Source organism: Branchiostoma belcheri, unplaced genomic scaffold (genome assembly GCF_001625305.1).
Source record: "Branchiostoma belcheri isolate BF01 breed outbred unplaced genomic scaffold, Haploidv18h27 scaffold1, whole genome shotgun sequence".
Classification (NCBI taxonomy): Eukaryota; Metazoa; Chordata; class Leptocardii; order Amphioxiformes; family Branchiostomatidae; genus Branchiostoma; species Branchiostoma belcheri.
In genome coordinates this window covers 5,187,240-5,212,953 of record NW_017802379.1, presented here as the reverse complement: position 1 = coordinate 5,212,953, position 25,714 = coordinate 5,187,240, and the positions used below count along the sequence as shown (strand labels likewise).

Sequence of the window (25,714 nt, the reverse complement as noted above, 5' to 3'; positions counted from 1 at the left end):
CACAACAATTCACATCCATTACACCTGATCAGCAGGGCCTGTGTGTAAGAAAGGCGGCTGTCGTGTCCTAATGCCACCTATAAAACCTCAAAAACTTCAGCATAATGACTGACATTTCAACCACAAATGTACATAAAACACCTTATGAGCACATTACACTATAGCAGTCTAGTAACAATCCCTACCTGAAAGGCAGCAACGAATAGGGCTACTTACAGACTTTACAGACTTCATGTTTATGGATCTTACGACTTTAATCATGTAGCCTGTATCTTGTTATATTTTTCCTTACCTATACCCTCATGACCTCAATGAAAAGCAGCCATTTGAGTATTTCATGAATAAACAATGGCTCGAACAAATAATTAACAGATATCACTACTCCAACCTGTGGGTATGCCTGCGTACCCCCTCCCCCTAACCCCCTGACAACAATGATAGGTGCATGCTGTATCCCTGGTACTTCAGCTTGCACACTGTCTACCCCGTCTACAGTGAACTACATGACTATTGACCAAATGGATTAAATTTGTCTCCTAGATCAATAACAATTGTGCCGCTTTGATCAAAGGTGACGACTGCACCGCTCCAAGCTATCAAATTATCAGCGGTTGATTGAACGAATTGAGCGGATGACTGTACGATTCTTCAATAATTAAATACCAGTACATGCAACTAGTACTAGTAGGACATCTAAGGACATATTAGACACTTCCAAGAATTGGAACAGTTGAAAACGACTGGAAAGAAATTTACTTTTCAAAGCTTATAGCATATATGTCTAGACTCTAGAGTAAATACAGTACTACATGAGAGCACAGATGCTTGGTGCAAAAGATAAATGCCACTTCTACTCATTAATATCAATCTATCTTGAAACCAATGCTACTTCCTTTTCTCATTTCTGCATGCTTTCCCTTTCTAAATGAAGTAAAACGTTGCTTTAAGAGCAGAGCTCACAATAATGTATACAAGGAAAGTATTAACAGTGCTAACCTACCTGCTTGTTGTCCAGCTACTGTGGTGTACTCACTGAGACAGTAACATGCTACAATCACTCTAAATTCTCCCAACTGCAACCCACTCTTTGTGCCAATCAATATGTCCCAGGTCAGGTCCTGGTGGTTATCGAGAAGATCTTTGCTTATCAGGCCACCACTACCTGTGTGTATAACAGTAATTGATTTATAATGTCTCCCTGATAGCTGAGGGGATAGGGCCTCTGACTTGTCAATTCTAGAGCACACAGTCAACACAATAAGGACCGACAAGGTACACACGACACCTGGTCTCCCCGGTTACCACAGGTAGTTTAGATATGGCCATGATAGGTGAATAGGGACCTGAACAATTGTTGAAATTCTTGTTAGCTCAATGTGCTTCTGTAAAGGTAGGCTTGTCATATTTTACACCTGTATGTGGACTAGACTCCTTTATATATGACACCATCTGGACAAGTGCTTGAATCAAGCACAGAGAAGCAAGCCATTTCCCTTGTTTCTTCAATCCCTTTCATAGATAACCAGTCAAAACTAACAAAAGTTGCTGTAACTTGTGAGAAAACTAATGTATAAAAGGGCTGTGGTCGACAGACAACACAATCGACGGTGAACTACTATGATAACTATTCGTAACAGGTGTGTTAAGTCAACTTTTCTTAAATTTGCCGGCCGCCCTTCAACCTTCTTTTTCTTGACGGTCGCCGGGGCTACGTGTTTGACGGTTTGGTCTGTCCTCACGTACCTGTCCACTCAGCGAGCCGGGCAAACACCAACTCAACCTGGGAGCCTGTTTTATCTACAGGCCCTCCTGTCGCTCCTGGCAACGGCCATGATATTAGGAGATTTAATACGATTGTATAAGTGTAGAGATATAGCCTCCATTGTGTTCCGCCACAACATTTGGGCGACGACCCCACAGCGCCGGCATTTGCGCAGGCACTTCTCCGTTGTTGAGCACGGCGAAAAACACTCCAGCTAATGTAGATGGTTTCAGATACGACTTCTCAAGACGGTATCAGCACCCTTAGACACAGCTTTGTACAACTTAAAGTTAAACCACTAACAACATCTACGTGTACAATGTACCTTTGAAGGAGCAAGCAGTAAGACAAGACTATGTTGTTACATATGACATGGCAACAGTTTGCAAAGGCAAATAGAATGGGCAAGGGAGGAAAATAAAAAGCTAGTCGCAGCAAGGGATATTTCCCCAACAATACTAATATGATAGTATGGATACAAAAATATGTGGCGATAATTTTAATCACTGCATCATGTACTCAAGCACTCCAAACACCCCGACAAAGAGAAGGACTATAACTTCAAACAAACTTATCATACCAGGGTAAATAGTTCGTGCAGTTGGGGCGATTTACAAAGATATGACACCTTTTCATGATACATACACGGGACACTGCTGTGACCCCAGCCAGTAGACATCTGGTTACTTCAGATTACTTCAGAATTTACGAGCACAGTCGCTAAACATGTATATTACGTCAGTGAGTGATTGGGTACTGGGCAATAAACCCGTTGATATTGTTGCTCGTACTTGACTACTTGGTTACTTTCGACCAGGTTCGTGCCAAAATGTGTCACAATAAACAACCATATGGCGTAACAGGAGTGCAATATAAACACGCCGCCCATCCACACCACAAATTCACACACACGACACGACTTACGCCCGAGCGGATTGCCCCAATCGTGTCGTTAATAATCCGCTGGTAAAAAAACAGCACATCCCGTCATAAACTGGATGATGTTGATCTAGAGAAGTTATAGCACCCCCTTGTAAATTTCTGCTGCCAGACTGTTACCGTAACGTTTCCCCCATGGAAGAACGATAAATTAGAAAATAGCTCCAGTCCCTATTCCATTAAGTATTTATGACAGTGCTTTGTGTTAGGTATAAGTTATTCATAGGGCTATAATCCTATGCCACAAGCAATCAGCCAAAGAACCAAGAGCCGCCACAGTATACTTTTGTCTGTGACAGAACAAGAATGAAGGATAAAGAGATGGGAAAGAAGAAACGGATTAAGCTCTTCCTTATCAATAAGGGAAAAAGGAAACAAGATGCCTATCTTCCTGAGCAATCTTTTTTTATGAAAGTTACAACGTCCTTTTGTGATGTGCAGAAAAAGGTGGTCCTAAAGACAGATTACAAATGATTACACTGACCGTTCAAGGATTTAAACAGTCACACGCAATTTCACAAGAAGAATCATCACGTAATGCTCAAGGAACCGAAAGAAAATTACATCTCACATGCGTCCGTAGGCCAAAGTGACAGAACTACACACGACATACACAAAACTAAACTATCCCTAACTTTACAACTAAACATCTGGTAGTGTCTTCTTCATAGACTGCTATTTTATCTATGTGCGTGTCAGGAAGTCAGTCCTGCTAGGTTGTGTGCTCACAGAAGGCTGATAATGTATCCCCACTTTTTGATGACAACTAAGCCAGGGATTATCAGTAAATAAAGAGAGTGCCTATCCCTGGTGGTTGGAGCCATCTTTACTAATCCCTTCTGTGATAACGGGTGGATCACCCAGATTACAGGGGATTAAGGGGGTTTAAGATCTTTGGAAACACCTGCTAGAATAAAAGCTACAATGTCTGAATTATTGATAAGCGGGGAAGAATAAGCCGTGTGTTATCTTGAGCTATGTATTTGTGCAGGTTATGAAAGCTGCAAAAGCACATCTTGAACACGCAAACATCAAGGCAAACACATTCATGTAAAGGTATCACCCAACGCCCCCCTCCCCATATCAACGGTATGACAGAACTTCGGACAACTGCAAACTCTTATCAACCCTAACCTCTGATAACAGTCGAGTTAACAAATCTGTTACTTATTTACTGAACATGTCCACAACAACTTTACTAGGCAAGGGATTACATACATTATCGATTACACTGTATTGGTTAACGAGCATCTCCCCGGTAACCAATAATGTCTTGATCCCAAAACTGTTCAACAAACCGAACGAAAAAGAATTAACTGCAACAGTATCAGGATGAACTGCATCCAGGACTAATCCTGTCATTTTAAAGGTAGATATTCTTTTGATTGAGTCATTGTTCGGAACCATTTCCTTCATAGCCCTACACCACAGGTGGCAAACGACCCTTGTATACCTGTTTCCAATCAATTGCTTCGATAAAGCCGACAAAAAACAGTAACAGTGCAGGTTAAACTTACCACCTGAAAACCATGCTACAGTCTTTACTTACTTAAACTCAACCAACGACCATAGTCAAGATAGATAATATATCCGCCTCTACTGCTACTAGTATTACTACTATCAATGAGCAAATGTGAACACTGACCTACATGTACAGGTACTTGCAATAAGGCACTCTGGAGCAGATGACTGATCTCACTCAAATGTCTTGTCTTGATGAAGAGTGTACATCATATGAATACAGTAGCACAGAGAAAAGCTCTAGCCCCAAGCACCAATTCCATGCAAGACTGCATGTCCATACAGGATCTTATCACAAAGGTTGCGAGGTCTGCCCCCAACTGACCTCCCATTCTTCTGCTGTTACAGGGGGATTCAGCAGTCACTACCAATAATTACAGCACAATCTCTGCCCCAGGGTAACATACACTAACACGATAAGAACCAATCTATAGACTACATATACTATAAATACAATGTCCCTTCCTTTCTTGGCCTTTCATAAAAATATACTGCATGATTGGGCACATGGTCTGATATTCCTAATGCTATTTACTTCAGGGTATGACAATCAGCATGAGAGTTGTAACTGTTGTAGTATGACTGAGATTGTAATGTTAGATCACATATCAGTAAGAAACCATTCTGATGACACCACACAAGACGCCAAATAGTTCTGCTATCACAGGTAGCCCAGTGGGACTGAGATTATCATAGCGAGATAGTATCTTTGGTCACCACTTTTTATCCTAGTTTGTCCAGGAGATATCACCAGAGTTCTTCCCATTAGTACAGTTTAAGATTGTGGTCCATTTTGGTACTACATGTACATGTAGACAATGTAGTAATGAAGCATCTCTAACTTTGTCTGTCTGACCTCTCTTGTTCAGGTCAAGAAGTAGCAAGATATTTAGTTTCAAGAGTTGTAGCTGTTTTTTCAAGTTACTCATTGCTGGGAAACTGCCAAAATTCAATCAAAAACTTATCAGTAACTCAGCACAAGTACAAACTTTCTTAGTAACATTTTATATGCGACCTTTTGTATCTTTGACAGATCATGTATATGTGCTGCCTTCAGGCCATTTATTTTAATAATATCACATACTGTATATCGTCTACACATTTCTCCCACCAACTGTGATACAATCTACAGGCCATGCCATAGTACTCCATTTTGCCCGCAGCTTTTTTTTTCCTCTGCAAAGAGCGGCCTCTGCCGCGGACAAAAGACTGAAATAATGTAAACGTTGGTGGGATTAGGGGGGCTCACAAAAGCTGCCATTAAGTACGCTGATCATAATCCCCTCAGATAAGTCTGATGACATGGCACACAACACGAACGTCACCACTAAAAGCGCCCATTGTCCCCTGTAAGCCTGTCATCCCTCGCCGTGAGCCCTTCAGCGCCTGCGATCCCCACGATACAGCGGGTGCTCATCCCGTCATGACTCCGGGGAAATTCAACAAAATCCCGTAATCCTCGGCGAGAAATGAGGTCTTTCGGGATTCGTCACAGATGAAACGCGGAGAAAGCCCCGGCAGGATTAGGCATAAACAGCAACCTGGGTGGATAATACAGCAGCTGCAAGCTGCTTTGTACAGTCAGCTCACTGCCTTTCCTAACGATGACACTGTGAAATGCTCTTATAGTCAGACCAGGCTTCAGGAAATACATTCTCTTGTCTTCTCTGTTTATCCCACCATCCGTTCTGAGTCAACCGGGAAACCTTGGCTTACGTTTAGAAAATAAATTCCAGCTTTCAGTCCGATAGAACTGCGTACTTGAAAAACAAACTGAAGTCCAGTTCATACACCCACCGACAAACTGAGGCATGGAGTTCGACAGTATTTGACAGGACTGTCAAACATGGATTGAAACTATGGCACACCCAAGGAGATTCTGTAGAATAAACCTCATTCATAGAACAACGGAACGATATAAGACATTACTTTCCATGTACATATTGTCCAAACTGAGTATAAAAGAAACCAAGTATCATTATTTTAAGTACCATTGAAAAAGGCTGGCATCTGTCTGTTGGACTAGAACTGAATATAGAACAGGTTACTAATGCAGTGTGTAACACAGTGGGGGAAGTGATAGGAATTAGTACATAAGTCCCATTCAAACCTCCCCTATTCAGGTGTAGATACTGGTACAATAGGGGACTGTGGAAACAATAGGTGCCTAACAACTTCACTAATGGGCGTATTCAGGTGGTATTTACCACTGGGAATCCTGCAGTGCTGGAGCAAACCTTCAGGGAATATTAACTCTACAGGACACCTGTATGATCCACTAGACACCACAGTTCTTGTTGGTCTAATAATTCTTTAACAGGTGTCATGATAATTGTTATCAGTTCAAAAGTCTACAGAAACTACATAGTTCTGAAGAATAGCATCTAGGACTGCATGATTTGAATTGGAAAACAGCCCAACTTTCCCATAATGTTATACCAACAAAGGTAAACTTTTATACTAACAGCAACAAATTGTTTATGATTCAATACAGATCCTTCCCAGTGTCAACTACAGTACTTCATAGGTGAACAGTCATCCTGATCTTTTAACTTGAAAAGATATGAAAAGTTACTACCAGAAATCCTACGCTATTGAGAACAAGGGAACGATATATATCTACCTGCCAAATGGCTTGCCTCTACCAGGCTCCCGAAGTGGCTAGAAAAAGTAGAAATCGACCAAAACCTGCCTGGGGAGTTAGTCCGCTAAAGGTGTACAGTTTGCCACTCAGGAAGCTACCAAATGGCAACAGTTGGTCATACTTAATGGCCCCATCTTGAAAGATATCAGTATTCTTTTATGTGCATGAATTCTGACAGAAAATACTCCAGGGTGCTCAGAATTTACCCGTGTTTTCACTCTTTGTTGACTGGAGTTGAGATGACTGCGGAGATAAAAGACAGTGCACCTACTGAAGTGGTGACCCAGAATTCTCGAAATCTGCTAATTGGCCACTCCGCTGTCAGCTATTCACATAAAAATCACAAGCACTTCCCGCGCCGGGGGACTTCATCAAAAGACAACATGCTGAATAATGTGGGGCGTACTGAATCATAAAATGACAACAGAAAGACGGATACCCTAACATCTCTGCCATGGGACATGCAAAGTAAGCTCGTTTGAAAATTAACCGACGCAGCCGAATCACTCAGTGGATGGTACAGAATCCATTCATATTATATCTTTCGGTATGACTTTGGATGAGAAAAACTGTCAACTTTGAGTCATGACATTAAGGCTGCGAAAATACTTTCCCAATACGTAATGCATATGTCCGCAAGGTACTGCTCACCATATATCACTATACAACTGAGGATCTTCAAAGATAATATACAACTTTTATTTCTAAATCTAATAGTCACACAATTACTGGTTCCTGTCTTGCTCAACTGCACCTGTGAAAGAGAACAAACGATACCACAAGACCAAACTTCCTGTCATGCTAGGCTCGCTAATCTCCTTTAAAAGGAAGAGAAATCCTGTTCTGCACTGTTCAGACTTAAAATGTCTACTGACATAATTCCACCAGGTCACAGACATCTGGCACCCTGAAAAATGATTCTAATAGATCTCTAATGCAACGTCAGCCAGTATAATGCACTCAGACATATATTACTGTGCATACCTGGGGGTGCTGCACTAGAGATCTCTAAAACACCCTCTGGTAGATATATGTGTTACCTGACAGATAAATGTTAATGGATGTACATGTAATAGATACCAGGAGATAGGTCACAAGGATTAAACCCATAGAACAGCTCTGTGCATAGAAAAAGTTGATGAGTAATACTCTGCCACAGATTGACACCTTTACAACTGATTGTCACTGCTCAATCCTCAGTCTAGCCTTTAAAAAGTTGTCAGCAACTTATCTCAACAGTTCCATAACAGGCAACAAAAACATACAGCCTCCACAGACCACCCAAAATATAAATGGATCTTAATCAACAACAAACTGAGTGATAAAATAGACTTGTGCTGAAAGCACCTACTTACCGACAAATCCTGTAACAAACTGACCGAGTTTCCTAACTGGGAATGGAAGAGAAAACTGTAGTGGGTTTATGATAGGAAGCAGCGACTTACTCTCGGAGCAGTCACTCGCATGTAAAGCACATCGGCTACTTTAACATAAGGCCCCCCGAGGCTGTCCTGTTTACCTGATGTCATGCCTGAATACAGAGAACAAGTGCCTGTCTACAGGAATTAATGACTGCTATAAGCAAATGATTGGGAACTGGTAGAATAAAAACAACTCTTAAAAACTAAAATAAACAAAATCCAAAAGATACCTAAACCTAAGAAGTTTTAAGAGTGACAAATTACTATCAGCTTTCCCTACTGAAAGATTCCAAAAAGTATCTTCAAAAACAAGATCCTTCAATGTATATCTCTCTTCTGTAGATTTCTACAAAATAAAATTTTCAATAGGCAATGTTTGGAAAACAAGCACAGTTTTCAACAATAAATACAAAACACTTCCTTCTTCAAGTACAAGATCAGATTATAAGTGGCTGAATAGTGACGTACATGTACGGCAAAACAACAGTTACCAGTTACCCAATATTCACGGCTAATCTAGCTAAGTTCTCCTTGTGACGTCAGTAACATCTGCTATATATATATCTATATGCAATAAATAGATATTATGAGGTCATAAAACAAGCATAATTAAATAAGAACAGTACTTGATGTCTTATTATTAGCTAAAACAATTTTCTTACGTCTTCTGCTTACGTACATACGACAAATGCTATAGCATACAACATTTGTCTTACATACGCAGAGGTATCTATACAAAAAATCAATATTTAGTGGGATTCTAAATTGTTAAAATCCTACGAATTGTTGGCTTCTTTATCTTCATTTCTTTCAAAGCCCAAAATTTTCATATTTTGTGTAAAATGTGCAGCATTTCTGTCCACATTTAACACCCTAGGGCATTAATTATGATGCAACACACACGCACGCACAGTCATCCCCTTAACACGTGAAAAACTGACAGACAAGAAACAACTGCTTCTTAACAACCCGTCTTATCACTGTCACGGTCATGTTGAATACGCTATTATATCGGCAGACACTTAAAACTGCAAGGAGACTTACACAAGCTGTGCCTTATACAGGGTCCATATTTTCTGAATGTATGAATGCGAAGCACATTATAACCTTTCTTCACAAAGAGAAAACGCTCTGGTGATCTTTATCTTAATTTTTGTAGGCCATGGTTTATTTTAGTCTGATGGGCATACCTGGATGACACCTGCCTACTGTTGGGAGGTGTACCCTATAATCTCACCTGTCCGCCGTACATGACACACCTTAATTGGACAATCAATCTTGATGTGTGGCTTTTGTGTGGGCCGCTGGGAGCTGACAAACCACAGACGGGACGCAAATCATTCGTTTGACAGCTGGGGATAAATCAGACTCCCCTGTGGGCTGATGACAACAAACAACCTCCCATACAACACCTTTCATCACAGGTATTCTCCTGGCCTGTGCTGGTTATCTTCAAAACTATTTTATCTAGATCACATCGCAGTATGGTTTTTTATTACTACCATCTGTTACCACCTTCGTGTAATAGATATTCAGGGGATAATTTACACCTGTATATTAGAAAGCCATAAATAAACCTTTACGTTAGGATTTTTGTTCTTTCAACTAATATTTGTTCAAAGGAGTCCAAGAAATAACTAGAAATATTTTCTTTTCTTTCTAGATATAAGTAGAGTTCACTTAAGTGCTCTCCCTCTCTCTTTAGAATGTGTTATTTTTGTTTCATGACACAACAGGGCTGTGTATAGGTTGGGCAGCAATATATCATTCTATGGTTGAAAAGGGAAGTATCTAAGTCAAGGATGGCCTTTACAAAACTTGGAAAAACATGTAGAATTTTCTGCCCTCCCGGTTTGGTTTTGCTATTTGTACTACCATAGCCGCGGCAGTCAGGGACCATTAAGTGTACCAACAGGCCACTTTCCACCATTCACCACCTCAGTCCGAAACAAAACAGTCCAGAAGCATTAACCACTTGTTTCGCACAAAAGCGTCTGCCTGACAGAAAAATATTTTTCTTTGATGGCTGGCGTGAAACGCCGCTGCATGTGGAGCGTTTGAGCAGGAATAACAGAGCCCTCCGGAACAATGGCTTGTTGACCTAGGCACCCCGTGTTGGGTAGGCTTCACCTAAGACCATTCAGCAACAAGGTATGTGTTGAGTGAGTGAGCGGCGGGCAGCAACAAGGAAACGTAATTGTTCCTACCATACAGACAATAATGCCAATCAAACACCATTCAGTAAGACTGAAATTACTTCCTTCTACAAGCTCTAGGATAGTTCACCTTGTAACGAATTCAAAGCGATATTACAGACGGACAACAAAATGCTTATAAATGAGAGACAAAGAGAAAGTAGTTCAGAGTATTTCACGATATTGTGCATAGGTATATATACCACACAATGTCAAACATGTTAAGGTAGTGAGTTGGCCCTTGCCTGCATGTTATGTTAGAGTACACTAAGTTAGGTACACAGCAAGGGACTATCAGCCCCAAACAACCACTCAAACATCCAAGCGCAGCCGTGCAAGAATGTTAATGTCGCTTGTTGATGTTTTAGTGCCACAAGTCCCTTCTCCATATTGGCGGCCATTGTTTGCGGGGGACAGAGCGGAAAAACGACAGAAGGACGGGGGTTCCTTTCCTGATCCCAAACGGAAACACAGTTTGACGAGAGGATGTCACGGTTGTTGTAACATATTTGTGACTTACTAAGGACGGAGGGATTTAGTAAAGGTCACTTCAACAGCAGTACAATAGGCACATTGATCTCCTGTTGTACCTTCAGGTAAGGGAGCAGTGATGCTTGTCATTGGACGTTCTGAAACAAGGTGCCTCTGAAAACTAATTAAATGCAATTTAGCTGTACAAACACAGACATACAGTAGCACTACTGCAGCATATTTCCAATTCTGCTTTCTAAAGGGAAAAATATTGAACAGCTTTCAAAAGCATCTCAAACAAAACCATTATGTCAAAATACTCACTGTCCCTTTCACAATACATGCGTACATGAAGTCAATAGACCTTATTGTATAAAACTTAGAGCGTATCTATCAAGGACAGGTAAGGCCCTTACCTCACACAGACATCACTGCATCAAGGGAGATGTTTTCACCGATAACTATACAATAGTGTAGTCCCCTCTCACCAGATTGCTTTAATGTGTGATTCTTCAGGCTCTATGCTGAAAGAAGGTGTTTATGGGTACTGACAGATAAGCATCAGCACCCGGAGGCAAACAAACGATAAAATCTCCTCATCAATCAAGCACAAGAAATGACAGCCTGTCATGGCCACCAAAGATAGCTATCTTCTCACCTCCAAACTTTCCCTGCTTCCTATTGTCACCATACAGATTCCATTATAGTTTATAACTCCCTTCAGTTTCACCAGGGTTAATATAAGTCCGTGTACAAACAACAGTAGTAAAGAGACCTCTACTGGTTTCACACAAAATTGCAGGAGGCATACTAGTAGCCCAGGAGACACAGATAAGACAGGATAATGTGATCAGAGGTAAACAGAACATATCAGGGTTATCTGTAGTCCTGATCAGTATGTTTCCTGGAGGGTACCTGTTGTCTGAAGGATTCAGCGTGGACATTCCTGTGACGGCCTGATAGTACAGGTATTTGGGCTGATAAGATATGACTAATGGGGAAGAATCAACCTGCGGAATAGGACGGTTTATAACTAGTCAATGAAACTAACGAAAATCAAGCTATAGTTTCCTCAGCTTATGCTGTCTTACACTAATCATAAGTCAATTTTTATATGTTGGAAAAAATTCTCGACTATTTTACCAAAACTTCTTTTTGATTTCAAGCATTTTCTGCAAAGCTTTGTATGTTGAGATACAAAATTAGTTTGTCACAATCTAATAAGATTTCTTATATATGTGCAGTGGCCGAAATACTTTTTTTCCGTGCTCTGAAATATTGCAGAAGAGTCAAAATTTTGTTCTGCAATTTGGAAATACTTTCTGCAAAAACATACTAAAACATACTAATAAAAGACACACAAAAAAACAGTTACTTAAGTAGCTGTATATAATTTTGGTGCTACCTAAAATTGTCAGACTATTACGTTTCTCATCAGTGACACTAAGAGACTGAAGGAGAACTGCAGGTTTATAAGCAAAAACTATTGATTGATATGCAAATAAAGTGAAGACAAATTTTTGGAAGTCAAAAAGGAAACTAAAGATAGACAAGTCAAGACAAGGACGATGCAAATTAGTGAAGAAGCTCCTGTTGTTTCAGAACAGGAGCTCAAGTGTGGTCTGTCCTTGATAGGACCTGAGAGTGCTAGTTTGCTAAATTGAAAACTATTGAATCTGGAGTCTATTTTTCCTTCTGCAAAATTGCAGATTGTATAAATTTTTCTTCTGCAATCTTGAAAATCTATCTGCAGATTGCAGACTGCAGACAGGTATTTCGAACACTGATGTGAGTCCTGAGGAAAAAAAGGAACACACCTGTTATAGATGTCCTACGAATACATTAAAAAAGGTCCATGATCTTTTCATCTCCAGATCAGTGCAACACACTGTCTGCATTAATTCTGACACAAGCTGTTGTTTGACTCCAGGTGCGGCAACAAAGAACAATGAACCATGGGAATTTGGAGGATCTAACGACTTGTTTGGGGTCAACCCCTCCAATGGTTGATCAAAGGAAGCCGGCCATAGCTGGAGGTGAGGCTTTAATAGATTAGCATACCTGAATGGTATCTGTTCACCCATCTTTGAACTCCTCGTTGGGTCAAGATGAAGGTTATACTTGGAAATGTTTGCTCTCTAAGATAAACCTTAGCTTTTTTAATCCAATCAGTGTCAGAGCCAATCAGAAGACAGCATCATACATGGCAGGTCTATAATTGACACGTATTGATCAAACTTCAAATTCATCAACATAACCAAGCAAATCATGACATACATTGGAATAAAATTAGGCTGTTGGAAAAGAACAAAAGGCTCAGTGTTGGATTTCCGTGTTGATAATTGACACAACGAGCACTTCTTCCGCTCTAGATATCACATGTCAATATGGCAAGTGGTAAAACATTATCACTAAGGCTTTACATGTAGGTTGATCTGCATGTATCTTACCAGCAGTGAACATTGCATTGATTACAGGTGGTTCATATTATGAATATTCCTTTTCCAACAAGTTTCAACACTTCTTCTACTCCTTGCAATCATTCACTCTATACCAGTACAGAATTGAAGTGTGCCTCATTACCTTATGGAATATGCTTGACAGAAATAAATGATTAAGAGTTTTTGATTAAAATATACCCTAGGGCAAGTAAGTAGGTCGTCAAATGTCCTTCCTGTCTGTCTTCAAATACCTTAATCCCAGATAATCCCTTCTAATCCCTCTTTAGTCCTTGTGAACTGTCCCTGGGGTCATGCCCCCTCCCCTGAATGAATGAGGATGAGATAGGATAGTCATCCATCATGTCAGTCACCTTCCCTTGACAATGCAGCCCTTTTATCTGGAGAGATCTTCAGCACCAAAACACAACAGTGGCTGAGATAAAAGGCTGTGTTATGTCAACTGGCTCCTCAAAATGCCTGCCTGCATACCTTCCTAAGGTGTTGTATACAACTTACTCCAGTCTGGAAAGCTAAACTACATCAGTGCACTGATAATCCTGAAAAGTCATTCAGTGCAAATGTACCTATATCCTTATATACACCTGTGTTGTAAAGTATACATTGTATGTATCAAATTTATTATTCAATCTTCTGGCAGATTTGAATCAAGTACCAAGAAGACATCTTACTGGTGTTTTTTTTTTAACTTTTCTAAACCTCAAATAGAAATAATCCTCGCAAGAGCTTTGGCTGGGTTTGTAAATTTTTTTCATTCATCCAAAAAAGGAGCTATGCTCACCAGAGTATATTTTCCCAAAAAGAAACATGCAGGAGCAACATATTCTGCATTTCTTCATATTTTGCAGTACTACACGAGTAGGAATCTTCCTCACAGCCTTATTTACTTGAATGCTCCCTACCTTTTAGTGATACAATACAAATGTACCTCACATTTCACCCTTCAGTTATTCACAGACATGTATGGAACGTCCTCTGAATGACCCCTATAATGACATTTTACAGCCTCCTCCTAAGCAGGAGGAGTGACACTGTGTGTATCAACTTCCTTATGTATGACACAGGAACTCACTTATCCCACATAAGGCCACTTAATCCCCCTTTATCCCCCCTGATCCGCACTATAAATCCCCAAGGCCATTTTGCTATCCAAGTAAGGTCACAGGGTGATGGGGAAACATCCATCATGCAATGGTAGGCAGTAGGACCAATCAGGGAATAGGGTAAATACATTTGTTTAGGGTGGAGACATTTTGGATCCGTTACTAGGTATATACCTACATGCAATGTTTGTATCAGTTAATCAGAAGGTATTACTACTGTGCTAGGTGTTGTTTGTGAGCTTGTCTTTTTCTTTGTATGTCCTCATAAATAAAATTAACAAAATTTCCGGCAAAAAAAGGATAAACTCGGTAAGAATACATTGCTATCTACATATATCACTCCATCAGTATACCGTATGGCAGATGCCGAGAACTTTTTAAAAATCAGTAATAATCAATTTAGTCTGTATCAATCATGCAAGACTTACTATGTAGTTGGCACACCTACCAGCATGCTAGACTTATTATTATAGTTATTTATGACTATGGTAATGGCAAAATGATGATACAACTTACCTAAATATGTGAAAACCTACTGGAAAATACTGATTGCTGATAAAATCATGCAACTTTTACATAGTTTTTTCATCAATACACCAGGACAAATTGCAGTCATTGGACATAACATCAAGAGACCAGCAGAGCTGAAGCTCCACCATGCAGTCCTGCTGTGCACTGCAGTCCCAGAGGGTACCTTGGTTACTTGTGCGCAAGAGAGGCATCCCGTTTGGCAGCATGATAGACAAGCAAATGCTATCAGCGCAACCTAACAATTGCCCAGATGCTTAGACTCCAAGCTACTTCAGCGCCAGCCCAACCCACAAATCAAACTTTGGCTAACTCCCAGCATATGACAACAAATATTCCCATCTACATGTGGATATCCCCCGCCAATTAGAACAATGTTCCGTAATCCACCGCTGATACTGCAGGGGTTAATGGCTACCTAAGAGGCCAACAGATAGCCACTGTTTGTCAACAGAAGTACTTGTTTTCCTGGCCAATTTCAAAACCTACCTGAAACTTACTTCTCACAGCAATTGACCTAGGAGGTAAACTTTGTACACTTTTTGCAATGTTTAAACTGAAAGATTCAGGCATGTAGTATTAGTACTACTGTAAGATACATATTAGGTAAAAGGACTAATAAGTCATAAAAACATAGCAATCAATCATTTGCAAGCATCAGAGTCTGATGTTCATGTAGTTTGTACCCCTGCAGACTACATGAACACCCATTCCCAGTATGCAGTCTCACCTATATAGGAGACAGAATCGTCAATAACGTTGAAGGCAGTCGCCTCAATTGAAAGAAGAAGAAGATGCAAGAAGACATTCATACGTCTCGCCAACTTTATATCCAATTCTGCAGAGCTGCATTAACAGTATCTGTTGTTAGCAAAGAAACCATACCTTTCTAAAGGCTATCACCAAGATCAGAATAAAAGTGCCCAGAAGTGAATGCATTGCGTCATTTTTTTGTCACTCGGCAATCTTTGCCAAAAGCTTATCCCGCGTTTCTCCCAACTAATTACCTGGGCCTTGTTAATTACTGGATATACAAACATCTCCTGATAAAAGCTGTCATTACAATCAGCCGAAGGAATAGATCACCTCTAATTAATCCCCTCTAGAAGCCAGGGAAAAGTTTAGACCATGAAAGTAAAGGAATGTGTAACAACACCTGGTTTTACCCAAATTTTTGGAGTCATCGTATTAAAGTACAAACAGACCGGACATCATTATCACATCATATCATAACAAATTGACCAACACATTATCTGGTTGATCACAGACATCATAGGAAATACTTAACACCAAGTAGCACCGGAAGATAATGTGTTTAGTGTTGTTACAGGTAGCAACGCAATCTTCGCCATATTTGCACCGAGACAGCAAATCACTTTATTGTGTGAAGTTGTAAAAAGTATAGTCCTTGTGTAACCAGGGTCAGTCATCAATAATCATTATTACCTACCAATCTTGTACCGCTGCCGTTTTTTTAGTTCTCTCGGTATTGACCCTTAAGCTAGGCTATGCTTAAAGATTTTTCCCACACTGATATTGATAATGGTATGTAGAGGACACCTGTTTGAATGGAAATGTTAAACCTCTCCATTCCTACAGTTATGTGTTCACAGAGACAAATCAACAATTCTCACAGGCTAAAGCTACAATCCCATTTAAACTGGTATCAATTAAACTGTACCCTACACACAAACAACCATCCAGTGATAACATTTAGCAACACAAATTATGACCACCGGAAGACTGCATTTATACGTATATACAGGCAATGTATCAACAAGCATCAATATCCATAAAACCTGACATCAATATATTTTTTCAATTCCAAATGTCACTGGATTGGATACCCTCTTTTAACACAACCCGCGGTTATATTGAAAGCGAATGAATCCATTTTTCTTCCGTAAGCCCCGAGAACCTATAGCACATCCAAAGTGCTTTCTATCAACCATGGGGAAAGATTTGGATAACGTTGACATGCTTCATCCATCAAGATCAACATAACTCATTCCGGGGGAATTTGATAAAAGCAACACAGACAGGTTGAGAGAAAAAATCAAACCTAGCTCGTTTTAACTCTCTGGCCAAAACATATCCACCATTCACCACAGCTAGATCTCTCCTACCTGACACTGACCTTTCGTTCCCACAAGTCTGCCACCTTGCCCGTGCCTTTTTGTTCCAAGAACAGTAAATCCACAACAGGGGAATCTCAGTAATCTGTAAATGCACTGCTTCTTCCCATTACTGACAGGGAAGCCGGACGTTAGTAGGACTAAAGCCAGATGAGGCTTACCGGCAGATCTCATCGGGGATTGAGGGTGCGTAGATTTACGACGGGTAGAAACCCTTGCGGAGACGGTACCGTGTCCCTTTTGGGTGCAATCAGTTTATTGGGTGCGGTGAAAAATGGGTACGATACAGTCAGCAGCTGTCAGTTTTATCCAATCCATGAAAATGCAGCCGACAAAGACATAAATCTATGGAAGCCAACGGATTCGGAAGCAACAGTCAGCCTATTATCATCTCAGGTTGTTATGGTACCAACTATCACATATATGTTAATAATGATTGACTGGTAACAAATCATGTAGCTTGTCCAAAGAACAAAGTTCTTCAGTTGATCATCTAATCTGAACACCCAAAGACAGCGTTAGAAATGTTCAAAGAACATGTAGCTTGCCCAAAGAACAAAAGTTCTTCACCATATCATATAACGTTACATGCAATCTGAATGCCTAGTAAAAGACAGTGATAGAAATGTTGTACATGTTCTGTAATATTTCTGCTAATTTTCTATCCATCACACAAGTTACATATTGTATATGTATATGCTGAACTGTAAAATATCATGCACATTGTCAAATGGATGCAAAATTCTCTATACAGTCAAGCCTGTACAAGTGACCACCTCTACAATAGGGCCACCTGGCCAATGTGACTACTTTTTGGTGGTCCCTTACATAATTTTTCCCATGATCGACATAAACGTTAAGAATCCTGTCTAAACTAAAGTGACCACCTGTCCACATAGACCAGATTTTCTCAGCCCCTTGAGTGGTTTCGTTGGATAGTTTTGACTGTACATTGTTGTATAAAGCAAACAGCAACAACTCTTACCAGACTCTGACTTGGTCAGTCTTGTTAGAAAGAGGGCCCGTGCTGCTGCCCTGCGTCCATTTATACACTTTATCTGAACAATCCGCCAATATCTTTGTTACCACCTTGCTCCCGGGCATCAGGCGCTAAACAACAAATATTTCTCCATAACCTATCGAGTGAGTCAACACCTCTGGGAAACACGGGCGACAAACATGTCTGCCTCTCCAGGCACAGCCACCGCCAGATTCCTTCACCGGGTTCCCGACGTCAAGGTGAATCCCTCGTTGTCAGGGCAACCCGCCCCGGCCAACATCTTCCAATATTTTACTCTCCCAATGAGCAAATTTCTGACAAGCAATCTCGGATAAGTGTGCAACTTTAAACAGTTTTATCACCGGCTGACAAGGGCCGGGAGATTGAAGCCCTGCCGGGGCCTGATATTTCGGGGGTTACAAACAGACCGTAGATATCTCCCCGCTCTGTCAGCCCTGACGTGCTTCTACCCTTCAGCTATCACTGGGATAAGTGGACCTCATTACTTCTTTGACTCGGGGGAAGCTTAAGCAACATTGTCTCTTTTGAGGGGCCGATTCTTCAGTAGTCGAGCAACTGACATGTCCACGGTAATGCCCCAAATCCCCTCCCTTCAAGATGCTGAGATACCAGAGCGGCCCGCCGAGATACGGTAGCATTTATCCAGATACGGGATTAGAACCCCTGGCATTAAGTAGCCCCACCGTTGGATAACATTGTCCTCCATGTAGCTCAATTTTTCTGTAGTGCGGCAACTATCCTGTACCCCTATGAAACAACAAATCCCCGACTCAATACATTCCCAGATTATGATGATCAATCTTAGCCAACTGATTACGAGTTAAGCCCTGGTGTAATCTTTTTTTAACAAAGGTGCCTTTTCGTTATCATTTTACCTTTCTACAATGTATAAGAAAAGATTTCCATGCGTACGATTTCTCGAAAACTTTTGACTCTACTATGATTACATTTGTAAAGTAAGCCATGAATACAACCCACGATAACATTTGACACAATTTTCATGTCTACAATGGCACCAGGAAAACATGCCTTCATTTCCTACCTTAAATAGAACATGTTTCAGTACCTTTTAAGCTCTATTTGAACAATCCCTGCATTCAAAAGCAAGTTCCTTGCCCAAATGAAACATACAGAAGTCCTTGTATTTGAGGAGGATTAACCTACTCTTAAACCTGTCCGGCTTTATTCCTTTTAAAACTGTAACGTTTCTCTTAACTGTTTTGAATAATAACTTCATCTTTCTTACATGATACACCGGATGTAAGCCTCGTTACCGTATCTCTACTGAGTGAGTGTCTTTTGGTGAGTTTTTCTTCACCATGGATATGCAAATGTTCACAAAGTATCATATAACATCATTCTAAATTCTCAGACGCCTGGTTGCTTTCCGAGTTGTGGAGGCATTTCACTTTGAATTTGGGCTTAAGCTGGAGCCATGCATGACGCCCCGTGACGCTAGTAAGTCAACGAGATTTAAGCCTTCTTCTTTGCTTCCTAGCTCGGGAAGAATGTTAAGTGTCTAGTTGGAAAAAATAGTTCTAAATGAGATTGTTTGCCCCAAACTCTGCAAACGTTCCCCACAATGCATCGCCAGACGAGGGGGATGTCCACGCGACCGGGGTCCAGAAGAGGAATGTTGTCGCCCTGATTGATCGAAAAGTTTCAACTTGTGTCCAGTTTGGCTGGGTAAACGCGATTTTCTCCAAACTCTCAACAAACGGGGCAAATGTTTTTGCCCGCGTTTCCTGTCAGAGGTGTTTGCTGCGGTGACCTACGGCGTGAAAAATGTGGTTTGTTGTGACTCTGGGCAAATCCGGGATTCACTTTGTCGTGTTTGGCAAAGTTTGACGGTTTAAAATTCAATTAGAAACAACAGGTTGCTAGTCCTGCATTCAATGTGTTCTTGAGAGACTAGAGAATTTCAACGGGTTGATATAAAAGGTCATGGTCAAAAAAAGGGTTTGAGACAGCTTTCTCTAAGATGCAACTGAACTTCTAAGAATAAGTTATGCAACACACAATAAAAGCAAAATACAAATATATTTCTCCAAAAGCAATACTGTTCTACATACTGGCTGTGAAAATTACTCTGGGCATTTGCAAATCCAAGTTCTTTCTATTGTTCAAGACAGATTGATGATTGTTCTTCATCATGATTTAGTGATATTTGTTCGAATCTAAAAAAAAAACATCTCCAGAAAAAAAGTACCTACCGACAAAAGACCAAAGCCAATTCCACAGCAATATGAAATGAATCGATAAACTTTGTGTTTACGTACGTGTGCTGATGTTTAATCTACAAAAGATCAAATGTTCAGGATGTGTCCATGTTGATGAATAGTGTATCATTATTTGTCATTAAACATTACACCGTTTATTGTGGAAAGACTAGAAATCTCTGTGAAAATTGTTTCTTTGCTATTCACCAGCAAAGTGCGAGGAAGGTTCAAATGTCCCTTCACAAAGGACATGGGGAAAACAGTCTACTCAGTCATACTGTACTAAGTACCTCGTTACCTACAATTAAGACCTTAAATGCATTCTAATTGCCCAAAGTTTGGTCAATTTGGAACAAAATGTTTCTAGAAGGCTTAGAATTTCAAGTGTGTTTGGTAACAAATGGCATTCAACTATACCCAGTTAATCCCCAAATGGCGGACAACCCAATTATGTCAACCAACACTTGGAACTAGCACTTTTTCTCATTGTAGAATTCCTAATTCACTGGTCACAATGTAATGTGGTGAACACGAGTAGATTTAGGGAACGTTCTTGCAACAAATGGTATAAAGGTCTCCTATGTACCGCTTCAGAAACTCACACAAAAACATACTTATTTTTATTTTCAAGACCAAAGTTAAAACAAAGCATGTGAAAATGACAGAAAATACATTTCTTTGGAATAACCTTATAAAAGTTTTCATACTATGACAGTGTCAAATACAATATTAGGATTGAAAATTCGACATTTCAACAGATACGCGATTCCTCCAAATACACGTGTGGCAACATTTTTAGTTCTCTGAGTACAGACTTTTTTTAGAACAGCTTATCAATAATAACTGCACTTTCCAGCGCATACAGCCAGAAACATGTCAGTAATGAAATAAAACGATACACTTGTTATGAAGTATGCAGACTGTAATTGAGATGGATGTGGCTTAAGGAGGGGAGGAGGAGATAAAGCTAACCTGTGCTGTTATCAGGGAAGACAACATGGATAAGATATGGTACAGGAAGGGCAGAGGCAAACAGTACTTGGGAAGAAAGTTCGGACGGGCACTTGGAAAGACTTACTACGTCTCTCATCATCTCATGGTTTAAAAAATACTTTTTGTAGATGCTAAAAGACTGAAATTACGGAAAAGATTAAGCACAAAGCTTGGGGCTAAGAAAGACACAACTGCTAGCCATTGACGAAGAAAAAACAGAAGTTAGAGCAAAGGAATGGGTGAAACCTAGCGATGGGTCTTGCGCTGTAACCCAGGAAAGGTGGTTGTTCTCCTTCTTATCACCACCATCCATTATACTGCGGCAGGTTTATCTGCACCGCCAATTAATCAATAAACACAGAAAGGGCAAAGAATAGCCATTCAACCAGTTTACTGCCACTATCTGAAGTAAATCAAATTTGGTTTATGGACAAAGAAACTGGCAACTGACCCCCTACCGAGAGGCAGTTAGGAGATACGGCGCGGAGCGGTGGTTTAGCAGCACCGACGCGTTGCGCCTCCCGGGTTACTTGAAGAAAGATTCACATTTTTTAAAGCCATTAACACGATGGTTATCACTACATTAAATCTGGCTTAGCTCGGAGAAAGACTGGGGCTCACCGCCCCCTGGACGGATCAATTCCATGGCTCTGGTCCGCAAACAAAACTCCGTACAAAACCGTTTCTTTCTTATTCCAGTTTCAAAAGACGTAGCTTCCAGACGGGATTTGCCGTCGCCACCCTCACTCCATCAAACGTACTTTAGTCAACATGCCATTTCCTAAATGGACCCCCTGGGAGGTAATCTTGTCGGAGAAATTGCTGGGAAATCTAGCAGCCCAAATATCTCACTGTGGCGATCACAATGTTAGCAAGAAAACTAGTGGCTTGGCCATTATCACTACCATCAAGAGGTAATTTGTAACGGTAGGTTTGAAATTTGTGTCGTTCCGCGCTAAGCCTGTGTTTTATTCACGATTATAAGTGTTCAACATATCAGACCTTGCGATATCTAACCTAGACTACATGTACCCTCCTTACCTAAATGCTTAATAAATGTACTTAAAAATGCACACTGTAAGTATGTTCTAACGAATAAGGAATCCTACACTCACTAGATCCAAACACTTCAAGGATCTTTAAAAAATATGGGATTTGCTATCAAGATCTACACGTGGAAAGTTCCCATGCACAATTCCGGCACAGGAATACCTGTACCCTACGAATAGCAAAAACCCTGCAACCTTCATGATACAACAGTTTCCAGCAAAAGCATTGATTTTCAATTCCTTGATTATACATTTTATACATCTACGTACTTCATTTCCAGGTGACAATTACTGGCGGCGAAGACAGAGAGAAGATTGACTCACCAGAGCGTGGGTTTACTCCCAGGTACCATATCCCGCCGAAGACTAACAACTCTTTGACAATCAGCTGGCAACCGGGGACCAATACCGGCCCCACCTTGTTCACCGCCTAGATACCGGTCATTACCCTGTAATTCTAAGCACCTGTCACTTGATTAATGAAGGGTCGTTCCTGGAGGGGAACGAGCTAATTACCTCGTTACTGGCCAACCGTGGAGAGGGCTAGAGTCCCATGACTCCTTTACACATTGTAAACTTGACCCATCAGAATCAGCTGTTAGCGTTTCTTTGTTTAAATCGTTCACAATTAGGAAAAGGGAGTAGTTTGCTTGTCATAACTCTTGCCTGAGCTGGTATACAGCAGTAACTGACTTTTATGGCGTATTATCAGATCAAAACAAGCAATACGGATTGTAGTGAGTGGTACAAAAACAACCTACCTGCCAATTCTTTCTTCAAGTTGTTCACAATTTAGGAAGAGGATTTTTTTGCTTGTCATAACTCTTACCTGGGTTTGTATACAGCATCCCTGTGGTTTTATTACATAGTTATCAGATGATAAAAATACTATTATAGCAACGGAAATCGTGGTGTGTGCTACAAAAACAGCCTACCTGCTGGTAACTTGTTTTGCATGCAATGCTTGGAACAACACTGTACATGTAGCTTCTGCTTTGTTTTGTTTTGGTTTCTATAATCCAACAGCCTAGAGCCTGTCAGGACAGGTCCTAGTCTGGTGTTTTATGTCGCAGATAAAATCAATATAACATATCGAATAATTGGTAATTCTCACGGTACGGCTAACAAGGAAATTTTGGTTTTTACTTTTTTGTTTCACATGTAAACTGGGATGGGTATACTCTAACTATGATATGGGAGAGCACGGAGTATATAAATAGAACAACAGAAACAGGTGTTCAATGACAGGCTGTAGGGGAGAAGCATCTCCAAAAACCACATGTGTACCCTCTGTCTGACCATCCATTTAATCATTGGCATTTAGCAGCATAACTTGAATTGAGGTGACACAAGTATTCCTGTAAATCACAACACCTGGAAACTACTAACTATACCATACCATCACACCTATACCTGTAGCAGAATCAGTAAAAGAGGAAGATTTCAGTCTAAATCAATAACATAATACTTGATATACAGTTGTATGTGCACGGCCATACCGTTAGTTACCATACAACACACCATGCCAATCTGGAGCATTTTGTACTGCAACTAGAAACAGCATAATGGTACAACTTTTTAAGTTACTTGTACAAGCAGTTTCTAGCATCAACATCAAGTGTGCGGACAGCCCAAATTAAGAGCACAACATACCTGTGGTAGTCCCTACCAGCACAGTCCGGTGTATATTACCTGTCCCGTACACCATACCAAAGATCCCATAGCAGGGAGTTTAGTCAAATGAGGTCAAAGGCTAATGGCGGCAGTGAGGCAGTAAAACCCCATTATGTATCAACTTGGGACCCAGTAATCCCCTCCACTGGTACATATTCTTTACAATGGCACAAGCAGGTGCATTTATTACATTCCTAACATGGTTAAATGCAAGAGAGTCTATTGACCAATGGGGCTCTTGAGCGGTAGTAAATTATACTTCCTAACAGGATATCATGATCACGTTACTGTCATTTCATGTTTCCATACATCATGAAGGTCAAGGCCAACCAAGATATGATGTTTAAACGTATTTGAATGTTTCTTCATAGTCTATCAAACAAGCACATTCTCTGCAACACAAAGATGACACTTGAAAAAATAGGGGGATTTGCCACCTCCCACTGGACACTAGTGGGTACAGATCATCTCTGTATCCTACCCTAATGGATCTGAGGGTCAGGGTGCTCAGGAGGCTTACCTGTACCAACAGTCAACTCAGTCTCAGATTCAACAACACAGAGACTTTTGCTGGAACCATGCGTTTCCTGTAGTCATGTATCCCATGCTTCCAAAACAAGAAATCTGAGATTTGACTTCACAGAAGTATGCAATCCTCAGCTTCCTGAATTCCCCCATGTCGACCTCTAATTCTTGCTGGCTCCAAGACAGATTATGACACCTTTGACCTCCTGTCATTCTGCCTGTCAATCTTGCCACCACCCAGGTGCTGTCAAGCTACTTTGTCCAGACAAACTAGTACTCAAACCCATAGCTCAGCTACCCAAAACGACACTTGAATACCAGAAGAATAATAGAGCATACTATTGGCTCTGAGAAAGACAATTGGTACATGCAACATTCATTTTCCAAGTGGTAATCAAAAAGGCAGTCTGCTACATAACTACTGAGAATACAATCACAAATGCTCAACTCTCTGAGTACTTTTGATTTCAATTGCTACTGTAACTTGTAATATCAGATCCTACAATCTTACATCTCAATCAATCCTGCCTGCTACTAAAATTGTTGAGTCTGAACCAAGTCTGTACCAGAGCCAGGGGTCTTGTGAGTTAATTAACCTGGGTTGATTTCAATGATAGGAACCAGACAAAACTACCAGGTAACCACCACAATGCTTCATGCTGACTGCAAAGTGAAATGGAGCAGTCTGTGGGGATCTTCAAGTTGCACTACCTCCTAAACACTTTAACACCAAACACTTATTCTAAATCTAATGCAAGATAAGAAAATTGCTTTTCAGATAAACATCAGCTGGCTAGGGGTACTATGAAGGTCTCACTACGAAACAGCAAAATTGTTCGATATTTCTTATATTTACTATAATTGGGATGCAAGGCCATTTCTTTATGACGGATCAAATGTCAATCAGAATGTTGTCAAAACATTTATACTTACATTAGTACAAATTTCCATGCAAATGTTTGTATGTTTGACTGAAAAAAATTCCATTATTATAGTATTTGTGTCCCTGTACATCAAGTAGAACTTGCGGGTCAAACAGTGTAGTTGTAGTTAAA

The 25,714-nt window shown here is 40.5% G+C and overlaps 1 protein-coding gene and 1 long non-coding RNA gene across 20 annotated transcripts in view; one reads left to right on the top strand and one right to left on the bottom strand.

Annotated features, from left to right (window-relative positions):
- Positions 1-25,714, bottom strand: part of LOC109464849 (autism susceptibility gene 2 protein-like) — a 205,740-nt gene that overhangs the window by 128,750 nt on the left and 51,276 nt on the right. The window contains exon 1 of one of the 19 annotated variants that reach the window (XM_019762094.1): positions 11,612-11,642. The exons of 15 other annotated variants lie outside the window; for them this stretch is intronic. The gene's annotated coding sequence lies outside the window, so the exon portion shown is untranslated. Of the gene's footprint in view, positions 1-1,000; positions 1,077-8,221; positions 8,323-11,369; positions 11,451-11,611; positions 11,643-25,714 lie in introns of those variants that run through there. 3 more of the 19 variants (XM_019762081.1, XM_019762060.1, XM_019762073.1) reach the window with 3 other exon arrangements.
- Positions 11,762-15,475, top strand: LOC109465004. The gene is made up of 3 exons (XR_002139926.1): positions 11,762-11,921; positions 12,884-12,989; positions 15,116-15,475. It is a non-coding gene; the product is annotated as an uncharacterized LOC109465004 (long non-coding RNA).